The sequence below is a fragment of the Pinus tabuliformis genome, chromosome 3_1, assembly GCF_031772625.1.
Source record: "Pinus tabuliformis cultivar Carrire ecotype Pingquan chromosome 3_1, CPIR1, whole genome shotgun sequence".
Classification (NCBI taxonomy): Eukaryota; Viridiplantae; Streptophyta; class Pinopsida; order Pinales; family Pinaceae; genus Pinus; species Pinus tabuliformis.
In genome coordinates, this window is record NC_142301.1 from 622,732,558 (window position 1) to 622,756,631 (window position 24,074).

Sequence of the window (24,074 nt, forward strand, 5' to 3'; positions counted from 1 at the left end):
TAATCGGCGTTCATAAATTGCGATTGGCAGCCCACTACAAGTGTCAATTGCGACTCCAGCACGGAGGCGACGATTACAAACAGATCCGACTCCAATTCAAAACAATTTTATAAAACTTGCGTCCACACCCTTTGTTAACTGAATGTGATAATTGAAATCTCCTCTTCGATCCGATCCAACGGTGTTATCGGATCCAATTTGCAATACAAAACATCAGATGTGTTTTTAAATCCACTCAGGAATTCACCAAGTATCTTTGCGCCGAGTTTCCGTATTAAAAACCTTTACAGCTCGCAGCTTTAATCTATGCCACGTTTGTATTAACAAAATAACACCTGGAAAACTATCATTCCAACCAATTTCCAAAGAAGCCAATTATCGAATAACACAGGCTCGTATATAACAATGCATACAATTTCCAAAACAAACATAGATCGAGTTCTTAAATCAATTGCGCAGACATTATCACACAATATCATCAATTGTCATTTGATTTGGGCAGAATACCATTACGCTCCTAATACCCAAATAAAACAGAACTTCATTTATTTTCTAAATTATTCCAGAATTATGAATTTTAATCCACAGCTATATTCACACTCAAATCTGAGCTTTCGCTCAAAAACTCCTCACCCCTATTAACACTGTCGCTCTACTCTCTTTTTTTAAAACGATGGAGATTGCACATATCTAAGTTAACCATCTCCTCCACATTTGGAGGAATAAATTCTACTTTTAGAATTCACATCCTATCCTAATCTAAACAACTAGACTACTTGGCTTGATCTCCACGCAGGGAGGATCCTTTGCCATTTATTTCTAATTTCTGCTCAAAATTAAGCCACTCTTAACTAAATACATTTGATTGAAATTAATACAAGATTAACAACCAAATCTTCCTTCAACTTGTATTAGCCAGAACATGTGACCATTCCATCACATTGCTGGCTAGGTCTAGATGCTCCTGCATCAGATTCCCCTCGAGAATTGTAGAATTTTGTGAGTGAACCTCTCAGCCAGAAATTTTCCTAAGTTTGAAATGGGAGCATGTGATGGGAAACAAGCAAGTAGACATGCATAGGCTGGCAAGCTTTTGAAACTATGCTGGAGTCTATGTACTTGATAGTGCAAGACTTGCTGCTAAGGATGGTTGGTTGGGAGGCTCCAAAACGAAGCTAAGGAAAAATTTTAGAGGGTGGTTGTAGCTGCTACAACACTTGGCGACACACTGGTAGAATTCCAGCTCTCTGAATGGACCTTGTTTCGTGAAACAAAAGTCTAACACCTCCGAAGTATTGCTCATTTCTCTGATCATCTTGACCCTCACACTAGCTTGATTGAAAGATGTAGCATCTTCCATGCTCTTGGTCGATTGACACACATTACAACGCAAGTCAACATAGTTGTTTCGATTTGGATGAGGTGTATATTGGTACATAAGAAATATGATAGTCAAAGTTTAAGTTTCATCTCTCGTGTTGCTCCACTGCCAACAGGCCTGGGCATTACCTTAGTAGAGTCATGGAGGAACACAAGCATCGCTCTGCTACCAGCAAGCTTGGTGAGTACCCCGGAAGAGTTACTTGCATCACCTCTCTATGCAAGCCTTTCTCTTCTTTTGCCTTATTCATCTTTCATTTTTCAAAAAATTTCACATTTTCATATTTTCATTTCTCGTAACTGTGCATAAGCACTTATTCATTTCAAGGTAGAAGAGGGATCCCGAACTATTGAGAGAAAAAGAGGTTGTTCCTTCAGAGAAGTATTTTGGTATATACCTCTGACATACTTGTTAATGTTTTCCCCCTCACATTTGTCTACTTGACTGAGATGACAAGGGTTAACCCAAAACAACCGACTAGAGTAGGTGATACTAGTTAGCATGCAAGCGTTGTGTTTTCATCAATGTTCACTTCGAACATTATGTATTTTCCATTGGTGTATCATGGACTGAAGATAAGAAGTTCTACATACATAGATAGGATGATAGATAACTAAGTATTGATAGTTGCATAATTCCTCTTTTACTTTACCCTCGCTTGTTTCATGAGTCATACACAGTTTCATGCGAAAATAACCTACAAACATAAACAAGTAAACAAACAAATAAAATACCGAAGAGAAAAAGAAAAATGGAGAAAGCAACATGAGTAACCAAACAAGCAAGAAAGCAAACAAACATATAGAGCAAGAAACCAAACATGCATGCAAACAAAATAGGTAAAGAAAACACTACTCCTACTCCTAAGCTAATGGTGCATGGGTCTGATCACATGAAGTGGTATTTCGAATGCAGCCACCGATGCATTGGTTGACCCATGTTGGTGAAGGAATGGTTCGTGAACAACATAGTTGCGTGAACCAACAAACATGAAAGATATGAAAATGAAGACAAACACAGTCCGAGTATAAATGTGTCCAAAGAACATAGATGAGTGTATGCGTGTGACATGCAATCCGTCAACTTACCATGGTGCTATGCGACACTACATGCAGATGTTAAGAATACACATTCTCTTTACTGTGACATGCAAGCAAACACAAGAAACAAAGACAACTTGTGTCGTGCACGTGTGTTTGCTGTGAAAGATTCCTGTAATGCATGAGCGATGGGATCATGTAGTTCGAGTGGAGGAAGTGAAATATATTTGTGGTATTGATATTCAATGTATACAGATGAGTGATGAGGAGCCTTGGGTGTTTCAACAATTTCTTGATTGGAAGTGAAATGAACCTCAACACAACGAGGGCTTGACATAACCATCAGCTCAGGCTGAAGTGCCTCGGTAGTCTACGGGGTTTCGACTTTTTCAACATATAGATCATCATAAACAGGTGGCTTTGAAAAATAAACAATGATAGAATCATCATCGTGATCGAATATAGGAGTAACTGGATCACAACAGCAACGATCAGAAAAATCAATGATTTCATCAGCATCCTCATGATCATAAAAATCAAATAGAGGGGTAGATGAGAAGTAAGAATGTTCAATCTCTGTGTTTCCTAAAAAAAGAAGATGAAAAATCAAGTGGATTTTCAATGAAGCGTTTGTCCTCTCCGTTGTCGAATGATGGGATGACATCTGCTGTATTATGTGAGTGATCAACAATAGGTGCATCAATTGGTGGATTTACACAAGAAAAATCAGTGATGGCGGAATCTCCGAAGAGGTTAGGGAAAAGTGGAGAAGATGTAGACAGAAGGAGGTCATATTTCATCACGAGTTGATGTTCTGGTTCCCAGTCATACTCATCATGAATGACAACGCAGGTTGGTTGTGCAACACCAACTGCATTTATGGCTTGATCCTTGTTCACAACAGGTGTAGAGTTCAGCACAGAAGAACACAAGACAATGCAATATGGAGATTAATAGAACACGAAGATGGGGTCTAAGGTAGCAAAGGGACGTGACAACCTATGGGCTTCACAACCAAATTTGTGAAAAAATTGAGAGAAGTGATGCTGGGAGGATATAACAATTGAACAGACGTGTGCGCATGTTATCCCACATCACTTTGCAGTGGTGAAGTTGTTTAATGAGGGGACAATGGATAGTCACTTGTGACAACGACCGTGTCCATTTGTTAAAGCGTAACTCCATCACTGAAGTATGCTGAGTGAGGTTTGAACTTCAACTTCGTCTTGCAATTGACAGATTTGGTAAGGAAATATTCAAATTTGTCCATGAGATATTGGAATTTCATATAAAATTTCAGAGCTTCAAAATGCAATACACAGAAGCACTGCCAAAAATCCTTAGATGATTCTTGTAGAGTCTTTTGTTGCTTTAACATTTTTTTGTCAAGAGGTTCTGGATCAAAATGATGGAAAGTAGATTCAATGAGATCACAAAATTGCTCAAGCAAGGGTACACTGCCGGGAGGCAGTTTGTGGCACCATTGTTGTGGGGATTTGCGAAGTGTGCATGAAAGCAAGAAATTGGCCTCTTCATTAGAGAAGTCATCTGCATTATAAACAAATGCATAGAAGTCTTCTAAGTACTCGGGCCAGGCCACTTTGCCTTCACCATCATACGTGAAGTCGGACAAGAGATCAAAAAAATCCCTCCTGATGTCGAGATGTTCAGCATAAGAGAAACATCACGAAGGGATGAGTCTAATGATATTCATGATGGATATGCGAAGATTCAAAACAGGATGTAAGGACTCAACTTGTCATCTAGCCCTCCTTCTAGCACCAGAAATGTTGACAGTGTTGGACCCACCAACATGTCAGGGGATCTCCTAGGTAAGAAGTCCCAACTAGACCTCAGACTGTTTGGTGTAGGAGTCCTAGTAGTGGGTCATACACTATCACCTTGACCACGGTTGCACACAGAGAAAAGAAGGATTTCCTTATTGGTATCAAGGGTGTGACCAGCGTAACAAGCCAAGGAAGGTGCATGAAGGGTTCTAACACACAGAAGGTGGAATGAGTGCACCCCTTGGAAACTTGTGGAAACATGTAGCTTGGAAGGGAATACATGAGAAAAGATACATCACAAGCTAGAAGGGAGGTGAACCAGCAATCTAAAGTGATGGTTAAACCAACAACAGATCTCAACAAGATTCGTACATACATATATAGAAAGATTCCATATATACATGCGTAAGAAAACATATACATATATCATTAGTGTAATCAAGACAGTTGAAATACAATAACAACATATGCATATTAAGAGTGAAATATCCAATCATACAATAAAACCATGACCAACCACTATTTCCAACTGTAGAACGTTACAGTCACTGCCACCTACTCCTTTAAAGAGATGTACTAGCTCTGCACTGTGGAGAAGCCAAGGCTTGTTACAATACACTCCAAGCTTTCTCTAAGATACTCATATTGGAAGCTTGGCCACTAAAATCCCTTACAATGAGTTATGAGGTTTTATAAATAGCAAAGGGTGGAGTGACCCTTCACATTCCCCTTTGTGATTCTTCACCTACCCTCATGACTCTTCAGCTACTACATGACTATTACATTCGAACATCGACACTTGGTCTTTCACTTTTACAAGATGCTACATTACAATCTACGCCTGTACCCATGCGAGAAAAAATAGGCTTGAGAAAGCCATGCAAGACACTACTATGAATCAGACAACTGTGGGAAGAGCAACTCTTCAACATCCTCACGATGATCGATGGTGGCAAACTAATACCAAGCTTGGTAGTCCGTGATGGTGTCCACATGCTGAATGGTGACATCTTGCTGAAAGCAAACTGTTGCCTCTGTTGCATCCAGGTACACTGATCTGGAACCTCTATCCAAATCATCTGCTAACATGCGCATCCTAGACTTGGGTCCAAATAGGCCGGTAACATACTTATGCATAGTGTCTGCACATATTTCCAAGTTTTTGATGGTGGCTACATGCATCAACTCATCGAAGTACATGTCCAGCTCCATTCATACTTGGTTCTTTGACTTCACTTTGGTGAGCGGACCAATAGATGGGATCATGTGTGCATGCATAATGAAATCCAAGCTTCTAAACACCTGTGCATGTGAAGCCTATAAACTGGTGATGAGCTGTGGGAGTTCCTCATAGTTTCAAATCTGACTTTAGATGCGTTCCTTCAACTCTATAGCCTTGGGCTTCATCATCTTTGGCAAATGAAATGGGGCTCCTTTGTATCTCGTTTTCCATGTCTGCATGCGGTTGAAAATAGTATGCATATTTGACAAGATGAGTTCTCTCCTAGCAGTGCTGGAACCAATCGTTGAGATGGACAACTGCCTTATGCATGGTACCAAATCTGGAATACAACATTCGCATGACTGTCTCAACGGACGATACTTCATATAGTATCACTCTTTCAACTTTGCTTTAGCAGATGATGTGACTTATGCTCCTCCCTACTTGGTCACTTGTAACTCTTAAGCCATTCGCTCATTCCCTGCTATCAAGAATCAAACACTCGAGCTAGTGGCTTCGGCATATGCTCTAGTAGCATCGGCCAATGCTGTTGGATGCTTGCTCATATTAGATATGATCACTCATTCTGAAAACTGCACAGGATATTTGTGGACATTTGGAGTAGGCACTCTACACGATTGCACAACTTTGTGTTGCGATTCGTCGAAAGATATGTTGTGCATCTTCGCTTTGGGACTGTCTTTAGAGATATATGTGTCTTCTTGATCGCTTGGGACTTTCTTTGCTTCCAAATATGGTGAAGCTGGTGGGGTGACCTCTTGGTTACGAGGCATGAGGTCTATATCCTAATATAACTATGGCTGCCCCACATCCATATCCATCTTCTCTAGCATCTGTTCAATCTCTTGAGCTAATTCCTGCTCCTGCGACTGCTCACCCTATCTACTTTGTTCCAATTGCCCATATGAGTCTCTAACTTGTATGGGTATAGTTTCGTCAATCTGTGCATTTTGTGCTTCCTGTTGTGTTTGTCCCTGCTATGCTTCCTTCTCTCTTATGTGCAACTCCTGTTCTCCCAGGAGTTTCCACTTCAACTCTTGCAACTCCTTTTCTGCTTCCTCCGTCCTCCATTTATCTCTTTGCCTTTGTATGTTCCTCTTTTCGCATTGTTGCCTCTTAGCCTCAATCTACAAAGCTTCTTTCATCATGAGTGGACCTACTTTGAACTTGTGGCTTTCTGCTGCCTCTGTGCTATCATTAACCTTTCTCTTGCCTTTGTCATGCGTAGGTCTGTTATCTTCTTCTATTACTGATGATGGTGCTCTCCTAGATGTTGCTTGAAGTTGTTTCGCTAACCATTCCACAACTATGCCGACTAGTTCATTGAGCCTGAAGAAGTTGTGACAACATTTCCATGGGTCTTCCTTAGCCCAATGACATGCCCTGTGGATCTAAGGAAATTGCACTCTCACACAATGTTCCTTTATAAAGCAATGCAGGTTGTATGGATTGCAACTTCTGGTGCTGAATGTAACCTTTTAAATCTTTCGTCTCGCTCATCAACATGCTTGAGGTTCTATATTTCATACAAACTGATCCGCAAAGAAAGAGTGTGCCAAGGTGCCTTCTTCTTCCTGTGCAATCTAGTTAACAACCCTGTCGAGATGTGATATGGCACTTCTTGCATGATGAGCTTGTCCATGGAAAACTTCGGTAAAACACATGGAGGGTTCTCCATGCTATAAATCCATATGAAGGTGCCAAGGGGTGAGGCATACCAATCTGTCATGTCGATAAATACCTCCATTGTTACCTGCAACATGCAAGGTGTATCCTGCTCAAATATCATTTTGTACACTGATGTGACAAAGTGCTCTAAAAATTGTGTGATGACTCCACAGAAGATGGATTTGGAGAATAATCTGCAATAAGTGTGCACAACAGTTTTCGAAATTGTCCATGCCCACTTCAATCTTGGGAAATTCTGATGGGCACAGATTGCATCCAGTATGTATGCGAACATGTATGTATGTGCTTGCTGACCTTTGGGCAGATGTTGGGCTCCTATCGCTTGTTCCTTCAACCTGACAGCCAACATGTCGGACCAGTTGCATGGCCTTCCTTTGCTGGCTATTTGGTTTAATGAAATCACCCATCTCTTAGGGAAGGTCTCTGTGTTTTCTTGGCCCTATAAGCGACATTCAAAGATGACTAAGTACTGGTATGCCTTCCACAATATCTTCATCTTGGAAACTAGGCTAGGTGTTGTCCTGAACTTTCCTTGCTCTTTCACCTAACTCTTCAAGATATCTTTGGAGTTTGCGTTACTGTGTGTGCTGAAGGGTTTCTCCATTATGATCACTGGCTACAGAAAGTGATACATCTCCTGATAGTCCTTCGCCTTGAAGGTAGCAAGCTCTGTCCTACTAACACTATTCAACATTATCATCTCGGGATCTGTGTGCAAGACAATCTAATGTATCATTTCTGCACATAGAAACATGAGATACCTACATGTAATCTGGTACAAGCCAGACTTGTGGATGTTGACATAGACCTTGTGGTCTTCTAGATCTTCCTCAAATGTGCCTAAGAATGTGTCATTGATGTCTTGCCATTTCAACCTGATGTCTCTGTCTATGACCAACTTGGTGTCTTCATAAACGGGAAAACCCATAGACACTTGTTCAACTGCATCTCCAATTTAAATTCTAATGGTGTCCTTTAACCTTGATCTCTTAGAGGCCATTGTACCTATACTGCTAAGGGGCGGATGAACACCTGCTATAACTGGAGACATAACGATACTCATGGGAAGAAATATGTCAGTTAAAAATAAAAACAAATTTGAGGACTGACATGCAACATACATGGGTGACTGGTAGTAAAGATTGCACAATTTTCACAACGAGACTGGGAGACTGACTGCCAAAAATGCACAAGGCACATTCCAGGATGTTAGGATATTGATTGGTTGTTGCAAGTGCACAATGCATAGTCCAGTCTGCCTGTTGAGGGCTGAAACTACGCAATGCGCAATTTCATTCAGCAAGGTCATGCATACACAAAAATTTTGTATCTCGCAATTTTCTGGGTTAGCAGGGAACTTCCTCCCAGAATTGCGCAATGCAAGCATGGAGGTTAGCGATGCCTAGGTTTGCGCAATTTCCAGAGGGAAGGTAAAACCTTCACTTCTATAAATTTGCATTTCTGTCCGGGTGAGGTAATGTCCAGGCAAAGGTAGCCCAGACCTAGTGACGGGCAACTGAAAGCATGAGTTTGAATGCATGGTGAGACTGAATGTAAGCAAGAGTGAATTATCATTCATGCAAACAGTGAATGAAATATTCAAAAAACAGGAATGGATGCATGTGTGTGAAATGAGTCGCCGCAACAATTATCATTAGTGAAAAAACAATGTCATGCATGCGACAATAGTGAGATGCAAACAAAAATGAAACAATCCTTCTACAAGATAATATACATTAAAATGACAACGGGCATTCAACAAAACTAAGAAAACAACATTCTTACAAAGTGAAAGACGCAAAGCACCAGAAAAGAAACAAATGACGTGAAAAGCAAACTTACCCAGAAAAGGTTGAGCTAACTGTGCCGAAGACTCCTAGATGAAATGTGGGATGTCAAAGCTCCATGATCGATGTAAGGAATGATATTTGCAATGTCGAATAAATAAGTTTGAGGCTTATGGCATGCATGCCACAAATCTGCGAAAAAGCGACACTTGGAGGGAAGTTTCTAAAACGATCTTTGCATGTAACCTCCAACTGCTAAAAATACATCCGTAAAATTTAGGGATGCTTTTTGCATGTTGTTTTTGTTATTTAGGGAAAAAGCATCCCATGCATGCAAATCAAGATTACTCAATCCCAGAGGGAACCGGTCAACCTGAAGGAAAATGAAATATCCTACAAGCCTGGGAAAGGGATTTGCGCAGTTTCTAAGCTGAGCAGGGTTGGCTATCCCTTGGGCATTGTGCAATTTCTGGGGTCATCAAGTCATTGCCTCCTAGAATTGAGAAATTTTTGGGCTGAAGCCCAGTGACTGACAAGATTGCTCAGTTTTCTGAGGGAGGGCTGCCTGTCTAGATTGCACAATTTTGGAGCCCAGCAAGATTGCACAATTTTTGGAGGGAAGGCTAGTTCCCCTCTAGAATTGCTCAATTTTATGAGTGAACATCTCAGCTAGAAATTTGCTAAAGTCTGGAAGGGCAGCCTGTGATGGGAAACAAGCAAGTAGACATGCACAGGCTAGCAAGCCTTTTAAACTCAGCTAAAGCCTATGTACTTGACAGTGCAAGACATTTTGCTAAGGGTGGTTGGTAGGGAGGCTCCAAAAAGAAGCTAAGGAAAAATTTTGGAGGGTGGTTGTAAGCGCTACAACAACTTGCAAAATCTTTCCTTGCATATTTTTCTTATCCTTCAAACCTCCCATAGAGATTGGCATATATTTTCCTCTTGCTATTAAATTTTCTCCTATGTTTTTCACCAAAATCTACATCATGTGGATGCCAATGGCGCTTGCATGGCTTCTACTACCATTTTATGTCGTATTATAAATCCTTGATTGTGATTTTTTTCCACAGCTTATATCCCATAGAACACCACACTTTGTCTTATTTTTCATCAAATTTTGCTACTAGAACTCATTAATAACAATTACCCTCCTCTCTCCGTTTCCATTTCTAAAATCCACCCCTCCCATGACTTAACTCCCCTAATTTTGCTATTGGAACCCACTACTAACAATTTCCATCCTCTCTCCATTTCCCTTTCTAAAATCCCACCTTGTAGTCTATTCATGTTCTTGAGACTTTCAAAAACCTTGCTTTCTGCCTCAAACCATTGTATATTATGCAACAGGCAATGTTTATCGAGATCAACCTCTTTCTCTAAAACATGCTCTTGAAAAGCTCTACTTTCTATTCTAGTATGATTTTGAAACCTTTCAATATCACTCCCCTCGGCTCTATCGACATCCAAAAAGACATCAAAATTCCTACTTCCATATTTTTTTCTACTTGTAAACCCTTTAAAAACCCTAATTTCACCATTTTCTCTCTTAAAACCTTACAATACGTTAATTTTGTCTCTAGTCCTAAACTCAAACCATTCACCAACCCTGCCCACCATATTGACACAACACTTAAACCCCTCGGAGAAGTTATGGAATATGCATGAGATTTGAAACAATTACAATTCACTTGTCACCATTTGTGTCTATATCTTTTGAAGTGAGATATTCGATAGTCTTTGTATCCTCAAGGGCCTTGGTTACCAAAAGAAGTTTATTATGCTAGGGAGGATAACAAGAGATGCATCAAATTCCAAATCTAATGCATTATATTTTGAGTGGTAATATCTCTCGGAGACATCTATAGTTTCAATGTCTCCCACTGTTTTGTACCTGCGGAGTAAATGCAATGGATAAGAACCATGTATTGGAGTTTTTTTCGCACTTTGAAATTTGAAAAAAAAGTTGATCTCCTTGTGAATCTAGGGGAAGAATGCTTTGACTTTCTATGTCGTTTTGTTTCTTTCATAGTATTTTACTGCCATATTTTCAACACATTAGTTTTTTTTCTTCAAATTTTGTGTTCTTCATGTGAGAATATCCCATCATATTTAAAAGCAGAATCCTTTATACATGCTATTTAACCATAGCAGAATGTTTTTGAACAATCGAAACGTTCACTATAACAATTGTATATATTGGAATAAAAAAACAATTGACCAAAAATGGATGTTCTCTGTATATCTACTAACAAACAGGAACATGCAAAGAAATAGAATTAAAATAAATTAAAAAAATTCATCATGTATATTTCTCCTACATTTTAGGAAACCTCAAGACTACACAAAAAATAATTGAACAAACAAAAGGAAGCATGATTTAGAGTGGTCAAACTTTTTATTTAAAAATCCTCTAAGGCTTTACCTGAAGCTCTCACTTGTATAAAAGATAAAGAAAATTAAATTTTAGACTCCACTTTTTTTCTATCTAGATAAATTTGCCTTTTATTGTTTAAAGATATATATATATATATATATATATTTTATTATTGTTGGAATCTAGGGACACACTTCTCATTGAGATCACAATGTTCCATTATTTAAATTGTATTTTTGAATGCATAAATCAATTCAATGTCTTGGAAAATCCTAATGCGCTAAGATTGTGCAGACAAGAAAATTTAAAACTAAGATTTTCTCAATTCCTGACTCGATTTCAGAAAAAAAAAAAAAAAAAAAAAAAAAAAAAAAATCTACCATAAATTCTACCCATAAATGGACCAAAAAATTGCCTCATTAAACTGCTGCATTCTAAAGTGACACCTTACCTTTAACTTTATAAGTACAAGTGATAATAAATTTAAGTATCATAGTGTACAACATGAGTAACCTATCTTCTATACAAAGTAAACAAGGTGAATACAATAGAAGTGAAGATTGAATGATGTAACTCTTCCATTTTGTATTAATATAACTCATCATATTCTTAAGCCCAATTCTTAAGTTCAATCGATCATGTCAAATACCCAAATCAATTTATGTTTTCAATGGACATGGAATAAACTGACTTGTGTCATAAGGGCATAAAGTGGAAGTGTGATGTAAGGGAATAAACTCTGTAGTTGGTGCTTCAAAGATTTTTCAAGACACTAGAATCTATTTATGCATTCAAAAACAAATTTGTACATACCAGGAAAAAAATAAAATGGCCCAAAAATGGATGTTCTCTATCTATCTATCAACAGACAGGGACATATCGAGAAATAGAATTAAAATAATTTCAAAAAAGAATCATCATGTCTATTTCTTCTGCTTTTGCGGAAAGATCAAGACTAATTAAACAAAAAAAGGAAGCATGTTTTAGAGCGGTCAAAATTTTTATTTGAAAATCCTTAGAGGTTTTACTTGTAGCTCTCAATAGAGTGATAAGTGTTGTATAAAATATAAAGAAAATTAAATTTTAAACTCCATTGTTTTTCTATCTCTAGATAAATTTGTCTACTGTGAGATTAACTAATTCTATTCTCTAAAGAGGTGACTTTTTTGTTATACACACTTTTTGTTGAGATCATAATGTTTCATTATTTAAATTTTATTTTTGAATGCAAAAATTGATTCAATGTTATGGAAAATGCTAGGGTGCTTTCAGATCACAATGTTCCAATATTTAAATTGTATTTTGAATGCAAAAAATGATTCAATGTCATGGAAAATCCTAGGGTGCTAGGATTGTTTAGCCAAAACAATTTAAAACTAATATTTTCTCAATATCTAACTAGATTTCGAACAAATCAACAATAAATTCTACTCATAAATGGAACAAAAAAAAGCCTCATTAGAGTGTTTCCTTCTTAAATGACACCTTACCTCTAACTTTATAAGTACAAGTGCTAAGAAATTTAAATATCACAGTGTACAACGTGAGTAACCTATCTTATATACAAAGTAAACAAGGTGAATACAATAGAAGTGAATATTTCATGATGTAACTCTTCCATTTTGTATTAATATAACTCAACATGTTCTCAAGTTCAATCGATCCTTTCAAATACCCAAATTGATTTGTGTTTTCAATGAACATGGAATAGATTGACCTATATCAGAAGGGAATAAAGTGGAAGTGTGATGTAAATGTATAAACTATGTAGTTGGTGCTTTAAGGATTTTTCAAGACACCTAAATCTATTTATACATTCAAAAACATGTTCTAAACAATAAAATGCCATAATCTTATCTAAAATTGTAGCGCCAGATTCTAATCAAGAAAAAAAACATATAAGACCTTTTTCATATTCTTTTATATGAAAAAAATAGTTAAAATTTCAACCTAATCACCTTTAAAATAGGAAAGTTAAATTATTGGAGGTTTTTGTAGATTCTAGTTAAGAAAAAAAATATAGAAAAATTATACAAAACATTTTTCATATTCTTTTATATGAAAAAATGGTTTAACATTTCAACCTAGTCATACTTAAAATTACTATTTTTTATTACTTGAAATCCATTTTTAAATACATAAACAAATTCAAAATAAAAATACTAAAAACCATCCCTACATCCTATTTATATAAATTTAATAACTTAAATCTTCTTTTCCAGTAATTTTTCATAAAATATCAAACAAAACTCATCAAACACATCTATAAATTTTAATTTTATTAAAATTTATAAATTTCACGGAATGAATTGAGATTAAAAACATCATACCTTATCAAATTCCCATACAGATAATCCAAAATTAATTTTAATTAAAATATTTAATTGTATTTCAAAACTCAACTCTCATTGGGCTAAAACCAAGATATATATAATCTCATAAATCTAATGTTCTTGTCTGTGTCACAATTTTAATTTTGCAGGGAGATTTGATTTGGTCGCTTTTGTGAAGTTGATACACTCTAAAGGAGTATACGTAAGTCTTAGAATTGGACCATATATTGAATCTGATCTGAATGGAATTTCTGGTAAGTACGTTTTTGACATATGTATTATGTATATTTGCATTGAATATATTATAAAAATTGAATTATATTTTAATATAGAAAAATAAAATTATATTAATTTTTTTTAAATTTGGTAAGATTATATTTTTATCATATTTAATATATCATTCATATTGGAATAGAGAATTGAATTGGAGTAGGGAATTGAATTGGTAATTGCACAACAAAAAGTGTTTTGACAAAATATTTTATCACCTCATATCAAAAAATATTTTATCAAAAACATCTCATCACCATTTATCCAAAATATCATAAACCAAATTTAATTTATTTTATTTAAAAATATAAACACAAAAACTCACATATTCCCACTCCATATATCTTTTATTTTTTCTTTGTGAAATTATTTCATTATTACATTAATACATATTTTATATGTTGCAGTGGATTTCCGTATTGGCTCCATGATATCCCGCAGTGGATTTCCGTATTGGCTCCATGATATCCCGCAGATAATTTTTCGAGAAGATAACATGCCATTTAAGGTAGGGATATATTTCATAAATTTATCACTGCAATCGCCATTATTTTAATTTGAAAATTTCTTCAAATTTCAGATATAAATTTGCCACTATATTTGTGGGTGCAGATAGAGATGCAGAGGTTTACAACCATGATTGTAAACACGATGAGAAAAGAGGGTCTATTTGCTTCTGAGGGAGGCCTTAAAATCATAATCCAAAACTTATTTCATTAATATTTTAAATTTTTGCCGATAAAGATTTAATTTAAATTATCATAATGACCATTTAAATTAAATGAATACAAAATATTGTTAATATTTTTAGTTTAGATTTAATGTAAATATTTATCACTACGTCACACTCTTACCAGCCAGTGTAAACTAAAATTCTGAAACCACTTTAATAATAATATATACTAATATCACAAGCATAGAAAACATGCGAAGTATCATACTTTTCTCAAACAAAAGCATCGTTGTTTTGTTTTTAATTTAATATTGATCTTTCTGCGTAAGCGACTAATAAGGATGCGTAAGCAGACTCGACCAAAAAGGAGAGGAGAGGTGCCCGACCAAAAGGGAGAGGAAAGGATGCAGAAGCATGCTTACATTAAAGAAAAGTATGTGTGCTGAAAATCTATGTCGATCTTTGTGTGAATGTGATGTAGCTAAATAGAAACTGCACAACAATCGTAGACACAAACGCAGGCAATCCAATGTAGGCCTTATCAGATTTGTAATATGGTCTCTGTCAATATTCTCCTTCTACATATTAAAGCTGCAAAAGAATCAACTAGTGCTAATCCAAAGAAGCAATATTGATATTAAATATATACAAAATAACACAATTAAAAATAACATAGACAAGTGTTTAAGACTTACTATACACATTAAGAAGCAAGAAGCAAGAAAACTAAAGCAAAAACCCACAACAAAGAATTGCAGATAATGCATAAAGTCATATGACCCTTTACAAATGGAATTTCATGGGTTAATTTGAATCTCACAGGATATGTTGGGACCAAAAAAGAAAACAAAACCCTCAATATATAATTTTCTTAACACACTCAAAAGGTTACCCAACCCTAATGATTCATTTTGTGCCCTTTCAACCTTCTATATTTGAACTAAACAACATTACCCAATAAACCTATAACTAACATAGTATATCCCATTTAAAATTTGCAGGTTGCAAACTAGTTATTACTTTTCAACTTAAAGAGTATTTGAAGGTTGAAGTTACTATGATACCACACCAACCCAGCTAAGGGAAAAGAACTAAAAGAACTCACCATTTGAAAACATATAATCCAAAGTTTGTGATTCCCTTTCCCACTCTTTCCAACGCCTCGTATAGGCATCAACAGGACATGTAGATCTCAGTACTAGTAGAGGATATAATTTCATGCAGAGATTAAAACAGTAAAACCCAACAAAAAAATTCAACTAAGCATTGTTGGAGAAAATAATTGATCTCCATTTCCACTTACCTTTGATCTTGCTAGCACGAGAATTAAGATACTACATAACACATGGAGAACTTCCAGCATAAAGACGAAGATGTGGAGTTGATGCATGCTGCTTTCGGAAAGTGGAGGATACTTGTGCTAAATACAAAGGAGAACAATATCTTGCTAGCATGACAATTAAGATACTATATAACACATGGAGAAGTTCCAGCATAAAGACGAAGATGTGGAGTTGATGCATGCCGCTTTGGGAAAGTGGAGGATACTTGCATTAAATACAAAGGATCACAATTATAGGTAAAATCAAGATGGTCTAATTTTAAGATGGTCTAAATCACCTTGGTCTCAGTAGGAAAATCAAACCTGGATAAAGAAACTGTGAGCATTAAGACTAAGAGTAGAGTGTGACCTCATGTTCAATGGACATAAATTCTCATCAAGTCCATCAATCCATACCCCCTATATCATAAAAAAATCCGTTTTTACACGGAAATGGCAGCGAAGTTGACTGGTGTATGTTACGCCCAATACCATTGAATAATATTTGATTTGTATATAGTTGTGAGATTGCTTCAAATTCATCGACCCAAGGTGTCCATGTCAGCGAAGTTGACTGGTGTATGTTACGCCCAATACCATTGACTAATATTTGATTTGTATATAGTTGTGAGATTGCTTCAAATTCATCGACCCAAGGTGTCCACACACTTCCATGCAGAGCTAGACCATCTCAATATCTTTCTCATTTGCCACACCTATTGCAAAAGAGTTTTCATAGGATATTTACATCTATAATAGGATCTCATGCAATTTCAAAATCCAAAAATTATTAATGATTAAAATCATTTAAAAATAAATTATACCAGTGACAAATATCATGATCTCCCATAACCAACAAAACCACTTACTAAAGAGAAACAATTCTGGGATGATATCTATGTGGCTTATTTATACCACAAGTGCTGGGAGCAGACTTACAAGCAAGCTAAAACATTAAAAATCATAACGTTAAAACCCTAACATCTATTGGTCAAAACCATAAAGGTTAAGAATGAAACCCTATCAAATTTGGTAGAAATAACTAAAATTGAACCCACTTTGTAAGAAATAGTTCCTTCCACAACTCCTCTTTGGTGGCTTAGAGGTGCGAGACGGAGGTGGCCTTGGCTAGGATTTTCCCATCTAGCCTCCAAAATACCTACAAAAGCATGTACCATCCTTTGGTTCTATCGTCCATAGTCATTTTTATCTGGAGTCTAGTAATGAAATTACAACTACATGACTTAGGTTAACCATGGTAATCACACGGTGTGATGCATGCTCAACATGTATACAAACACCCACATCGGGAAACCTCGAAACTCTTTTATCTCAGGTTCTGGAAACATGGCCAAAATTTGGCATGTTAAACCAACGACACAAAAGATAACCAAAATTTTACATTTTAAATCAACAATGGGAGAGACTCCAATCATCTAATGATTGATTGGATAGATCGAAGTTATGATAGGAGGGAATGGAGGGGAGTTCATCTCAAAGGGAACACCTTATGGCATAATTAATTACTCATTATGATTATCAATAAAATATTTTGATTCGGTCAAATTATATAAAAATAAAAATATAATAAAATTAATAATTATATTTATATTTATAATTATAATTAATGATTAAGCAAATCTAGATCCATCTTAACTCTAGATCTACCAAGGTCTGAGAGGGATCAAATGTTTGGATATGCAAACCTCTTTCAAAGTGAAAAGAGATTTGGTCCCTCTCGGTGCTTGGTAGATCTAGAGTTAAGATGTATATAGGATGATTATATTGATATCTGGATATTCAGTATTATTATAGGGTGAGTGTAAACTAATGGTGTTTTTTCATGACATATTAGTTGTAATTTGTACAAAGGGCCAAGTGGGATTAAATGTCTTGAGATGCAAACCTCTTCTGGAGTGAAAAGAGTTTTGATCCTTTTCAGCATTTGGTAGATATGGAATTAAGATGGATATATGCTAGTTACATTGATATGTGAATTGTAACCCTACCTCCCACCCCCTTGGATTATTCTCGGGCAGTGGAAGGTGTTACTTTCATTTAACACAACCTCCATAGTCTCATCATGGAAATGGGGTCACAAATGTTATCTTTCCTTGACTTATTAAAAATTAGAATAAATACTACCATTGTGTTCGCCTTGTCAAGAGCTTGATGACGATATAAATTTTATTGAAATCTGACTCCTAGATCAAAATTTATAGCCATTTAACATTTATCCCATAAACCCTTGCCACATAAACTAGGAACTACAATGTGGCCCCATGTCATGCCTATGTGGCAACCCCACCCCACCTTTGGTAGCCCACATCACCTTGCTATGCCAACATATATTTATTGTGCCCATGTGGCACCACATCACGTCTTTAACAGGCCCTACTTGTTTGAAACCTAAAGCGATTTGTAGTGAAATCAGGTTATAAAGAAAATTCATGAGTTCAAGCCCATAGAGAAAATGCACTTTCCAACCACATCAAAGCCTCAAACCCTAAACACCCTCCCTCCAAACTAGCTCGAACCTTAAACTTGTTCGAATGTGGGCCCACATTTGGGCCTCAAACTACTCCCACACTTCCCGCATTTTGACCCTTCTGACCTCCAGCCCTCTAAGGTGGCCTAGCCCCTGGCCCACATATAGGCTTCAAGCTTATCAATCAAGATTTGCACTCTGAAGACCCCAAACCTCTAGATTTCTAGTCCCCTGTGCTTTGAAATTCATTCGTTTTGTTTTATAAATTATCTTCATGTATTGTTTAAACTCTTGCGCCTATGTGAAATTTTCAATTATTTTATCACGAGGCCCCTGTCATGCTTCAACATTATACTCATATATTTTAATTAAAGCCTAGCCCTACACTAAACTAGCCCAGGTTCTGGCCCGAAAGCCTCCATGCTATCATTATTTTAATGAAATATATTATATGAACATGTATATGACCCAATCCAACCCATTCAAGTTTGGCCTAAACATGTGGTAAAGACAACCAATCATCTCAAAGGCTTAACCACTAGAACCTTTCCAGTTCAACCTAGAAACAACACTCATAGGCCTGCCTTTTTTTGTAGCCTTACAATGGTTTGGCTAGGTTCTCTTGAGAGCCTGACCTTGCCCTATACATGCTTAAACATAACTACTTATTTCGTAAGAAAACGAGATAAAACTAAATAGTGAAACACCAATAAATGAATATGTACACAGGGACATAAATTCAACCTCATGCACAACCATTATCACAACCATCTCTTAGTAATAGCATGTTGTAACTTATTAATAACCACAATAGGCCTTACTACTATGTCCATGCATAAGTTTTCATTTAATTAGTAAGAAAGGAAATGTCCAACAAAGCAAGTATAGTCCATGAAATCCCTAACAAACATATTTAACACATTGAAGAACTTTCCTCCGACCACTGAGGCTCTATGTTTCTTATAACATTCCAACCATGAGATTCAGGCACATTACAACAACATAACAGATAATTCAATGCTCAACTAAGTCATTAAATTAATATGAATTTACTAGCAGTACAGGGATTTCCAAATCCCTCATAATATAAGAACAAACACATCAAAATCTCATCCCAAGCATACAAGAGTGCATCATATTAATCAACAATCATTAGTGCACCTTAAGAAACCACACATAGCCATGCATACAACCTTGTAACCATTAGAATACAATATCCCATAGATCACAATCCCTACGATGTCCATGAACATATTTATGCATAACACTCACTATGATTCACATAGATATTTATGCAATAATCTTTGACTAAATTTATCCCACACACACACATAATATATGAATTGTACCACTAAAGAAATCACATGCAATTAAGGTCACAATAGTAAGCTACCCAAACCTTGAAGTAAAAATATAGCTAACACCTCAGATACTCAGGGCATCTAAGAATTCCATAAACATCTTGCATCAAACAACTTAGTTGCCACTCATTCTCTTATTTACAAAAGATTAGTAAGGAGTATAAGGAAATAAATGAAAACCTACTTGCTATAGACCACCAGGCATGCAACTATCATATCTCTTGTAAGGATACTCAAGGTGAACTCCATCATATGAATTAGTCCATATTTTCCATAATCAGACTAGATAACTAAATCATCCATAGTCATGTAATAAAACATGTGCTTCTCCTTGAATGTACAAGTGATATTAATTGAGAATTCATGTTACAATCACATACAACAGTAATCATTTATCTAATTTATACCAAGATGATGACAAGAAGGGGAGGGACTTTGAGTCTCTTCCAAACCATAGGCTAATCTGCATTGCAATATTTCTTGTAGATAACCACCCCAAGCCAGATTCAGAGCCTGAGTAAAGATGATCTCAAGGGAATGTGCTACATCTAGTCAATAACTTCCCAAGAATCCAAGGACCTCATAGTGACCCCCACCTATAACCCCATTGATACTTTTCAAACCACTATGACTCCTTCTCAACAAAAACACGTTGTTCCTTCTCAAAATATAATCTTCTTTCTCTCTTTAGCTATAAAAACCATGCTTACTCAATCGTTTAGCCCATTCCTTCTTTCTGCTCGGCCTCTTGTTTGAACTCATTTCCGGTTTTTTTCTTTGTTATCTATCTCTCTAATTTGATGTCTATGCATAACGATTTGTCTTTGTGCTCCTTCTCTTGTCATGTTCCCTTACTTTTCCCCTTGTGCTTCCTCAAGGTTTCGACCATGCTAGCATCTTCCTGGAGAATAGTATAGGCCTTCATCCTTATGCGTAGGTTCCCTTACAACCATAAAATGTTTGTCCAATGTTTGTCTTTTATTTCTACTAGAGTCCATACTTTTTCTTAATTACCTATACTACCTTTTTCTTTTGCAAGAAGCTAAATGGATTCTTAATTGCACCTCTAAGCATAGTATTTTCCCAAGCACTCCCCCCAACAACTTCCGCACTCAAGCTTTGAATTCCTTTACTTTTATTAGTGAGTATTTGTATTACGTTTTCACATTATTTACATGAATCTAATTCATAATACAATTACAAGAGGGATTAGTGAAAGGGGATGTCAAAATCCCCACCCCTTTAGAGGAACAACATCCTTTGTGTTTTGTTCCTGGACAAGAATTTAATGGTGGGATTTATAAACAAAACTCATTTATAATTACATTTACATTCATAATTTCTTTCACAACAACTCAATTGGTATAACACCCAATTAAATCAACCATTTTCTCAGTGGCGTTTTATAGTTCACAATGGTTTCAATGCACCCAACTCAAATTTGATGACTTTGTTTCAAGATTTTTGTCTACCTCCCATGCCTAGCACTGTTTTCCACCATATTTAGTGCTTCTTTAGTGAACAAATTTGGTTAATTGCTTCCTAGGACACACCCAATTTACCTATGTTCCCAATCAACATTCCCATGACTCTTAAAACTAATTCATCTTCAAATTTTAACATCCACTTCTACGTTTCCTCAGTCTCGTAGGAGATCTAGTTCCTTTTCCATGTAGTCACTCACCTTCAAAGTTTAGGCATCCCCTTCTTTTCTTCCCAGTCCCTTGTGCGATCTATCCCTTGGCAAGGCTTCCTCCCATCAGAAAAGGTCTTCATAACTAAAGAAATTTCCTACCTTAAAATAGTCACATCATTCATGGCATACCTAATGGAAATTGGTGCATACAACCAAGTTCCAGTATCACCACAATAGCCCTATTCTAAATTCTTTAACTCCATAACACTACTACACATTATGATATCATCAAGGTACAACTATTTGACTTGCAATCAGCCTCGTATGTTCATGTTGGAAGTTCAACATTCCTCCTACATAATAAGTATCTACGTTTTATGAGATTCATCATAAAGGAGTTCCAAACAAATTTAAAGCATACCTCTACCAACAGATTTATTTGTGAGTTTAACCCTGCCATTTAAATTCAATATAGTCCACACAAAAAATCGTATTAGATCATAATTTCGAGTCACTACAAATCTAAAATTTAAACTAAATTAAATCATGGTCTGAATTGGGGATTTTTTAAAATTAAATATTTGATACTTATCTCTAGTTTCTCCTTTCTTCTTTGACTTGTACAAACTGAATGGTTTTCTAGACCATGCAAGCACTCAACATAGCTCACACTACTCCATGCATTCTTTTCCTCTTTTGTTTTTGTCTCACATGCATTGAATGGTTCTCCAAACTAGGAAAGAACCCAATGGTGTATATGCTCCATGATATCTTTATCTTTATATTCATATCCAATTCACTAAGTGGTTTTCTAAATTAGGAAAGCACTCAATGATGCTCACACTACTCTATGCAGTCTTTTCATATAGGTCCAAATATTACCCCCCTCTCACTTGCCTCCTAGCAAGTGTGGACACTACCAGTACTAGTAGTCTTATGTTAATAGAAATATTATTTATCATCACACCTTCCAGGCCCTGAAACCCCTGAATCTTGGGTGGTCTACTTGTTCCAATATCATCACACCTCCTAGGCCGAGGAAACCCCTAATCCTATGTGGTATACCTGTCCCAATATCATCACACCTCCCAACCATAGGAAACTTGCAATCTCGGGTGGTATTCATATCTCTTTATAATCATACCTCCCATGCTTAGGAAACCCCCAATCTTGGGTGGTCTACCCATCCCAAAGTAGCACTCAATGGCATGTGGACCTCATATGTTAGTATTTAGTATGCTTGTTGATATCACAACCAACTTTTCATTATCATAGATAAAATATAAACATGGGCACATGATATCATAAACAAATAATGATTATCAACAAGAATGCACACTTGTTAAACAAATTCATAATGTGGAAATCTCATTGGATAACTTCATTATGTTATCCCAAACATTCCATTCATAAATTATTCAAATTTTATAAGCATAACCAATCATTCCTCCACAAGAATGAATCCTGATAACAACCTTTCAAAAACAATGGAATTACATGCATTCCTTTATTATCAACATGCTCATGAAGCATAACATATTCACATAATGTTATTGTTGGAGAACCTCTTGCATCCATGCAAAGCATGCATAAAATTGAAACATATTAGTTTCCAGCCGAGGCAAAGGAATTATTTACCTAATCCCTTTCTTTTGCCTTTTCACCTTGCTTCCATTACCAATGTTATTAGATGATATTTTCTACTATTATAATATTCAATTGTCTATTTACTCATCATGTCATCACCCATTTTGTTCATGTGCCATCAATTTTCAACCTTTTTCATTTTTCTCTCATGCTCACCACAATTCTTAGTAGCATCATCATAAAATACTTATAGGTAATGGGCCATTCTTGCCCACTTTCCCAAAGAAATTCCACATAGCTTGGAACCCATTATATAACCTTGTTATGTTACCCAAACATGGAAAATGCAATTTCTACTGCAATGCCATCACATAGTTATGATATTTTAAAAACTCTCTGCTTGTCTTATTACTATCATGATTCTCAACCAATGGCATTCCAGACTAACAACATCATCATACCTTCACCACATCATGAGCTAAATAATGCATGTGTTCATATTAGCCATGTAGTATCAAGCTTATATGACATCCCTTTTATGCCATTCTCATGGTTGTCCTGTTGTTGTCCATTTATACCCATGGACCCAACCAACCCTCTTGGCTATTCTGTCATTATTTTCACCTTCTTAATTCCATTGCTTCATGTACAAGGTTTAATTTAATCAAGTTCTTATACTTCCATTGGGATTTTATTTAGGTCCTCTCCAGAGATCCATTTTTTTCCACACCCAACAATAGAGAGAAGTAACAAAGAACAATAAAAGCTCACAACAATAACATATAATAAAAACATATAATAACATATAATAACAACATAAGGTTGCAATCCAATACTTAAACTCAAAAATCAAAACAGTAAAGAAAATATAAAGCTAATGATAATAAAAAACATATAAAACATTCATTAATCTGTAACAACTCATCCTCATGAGTTATAGTGTTCAATGTGCCCTTCACCACCATATATAAATGTATATATATAAAATCAAACTGAATCTTTTCCAAGGTTTTATGGAAACCTTAAAATTTTAACGCATTTCAACTTAGTTCATGGAGGGACCTTGCAATATATATCATAGATCTTGAGGGGATGTTTCCTCCT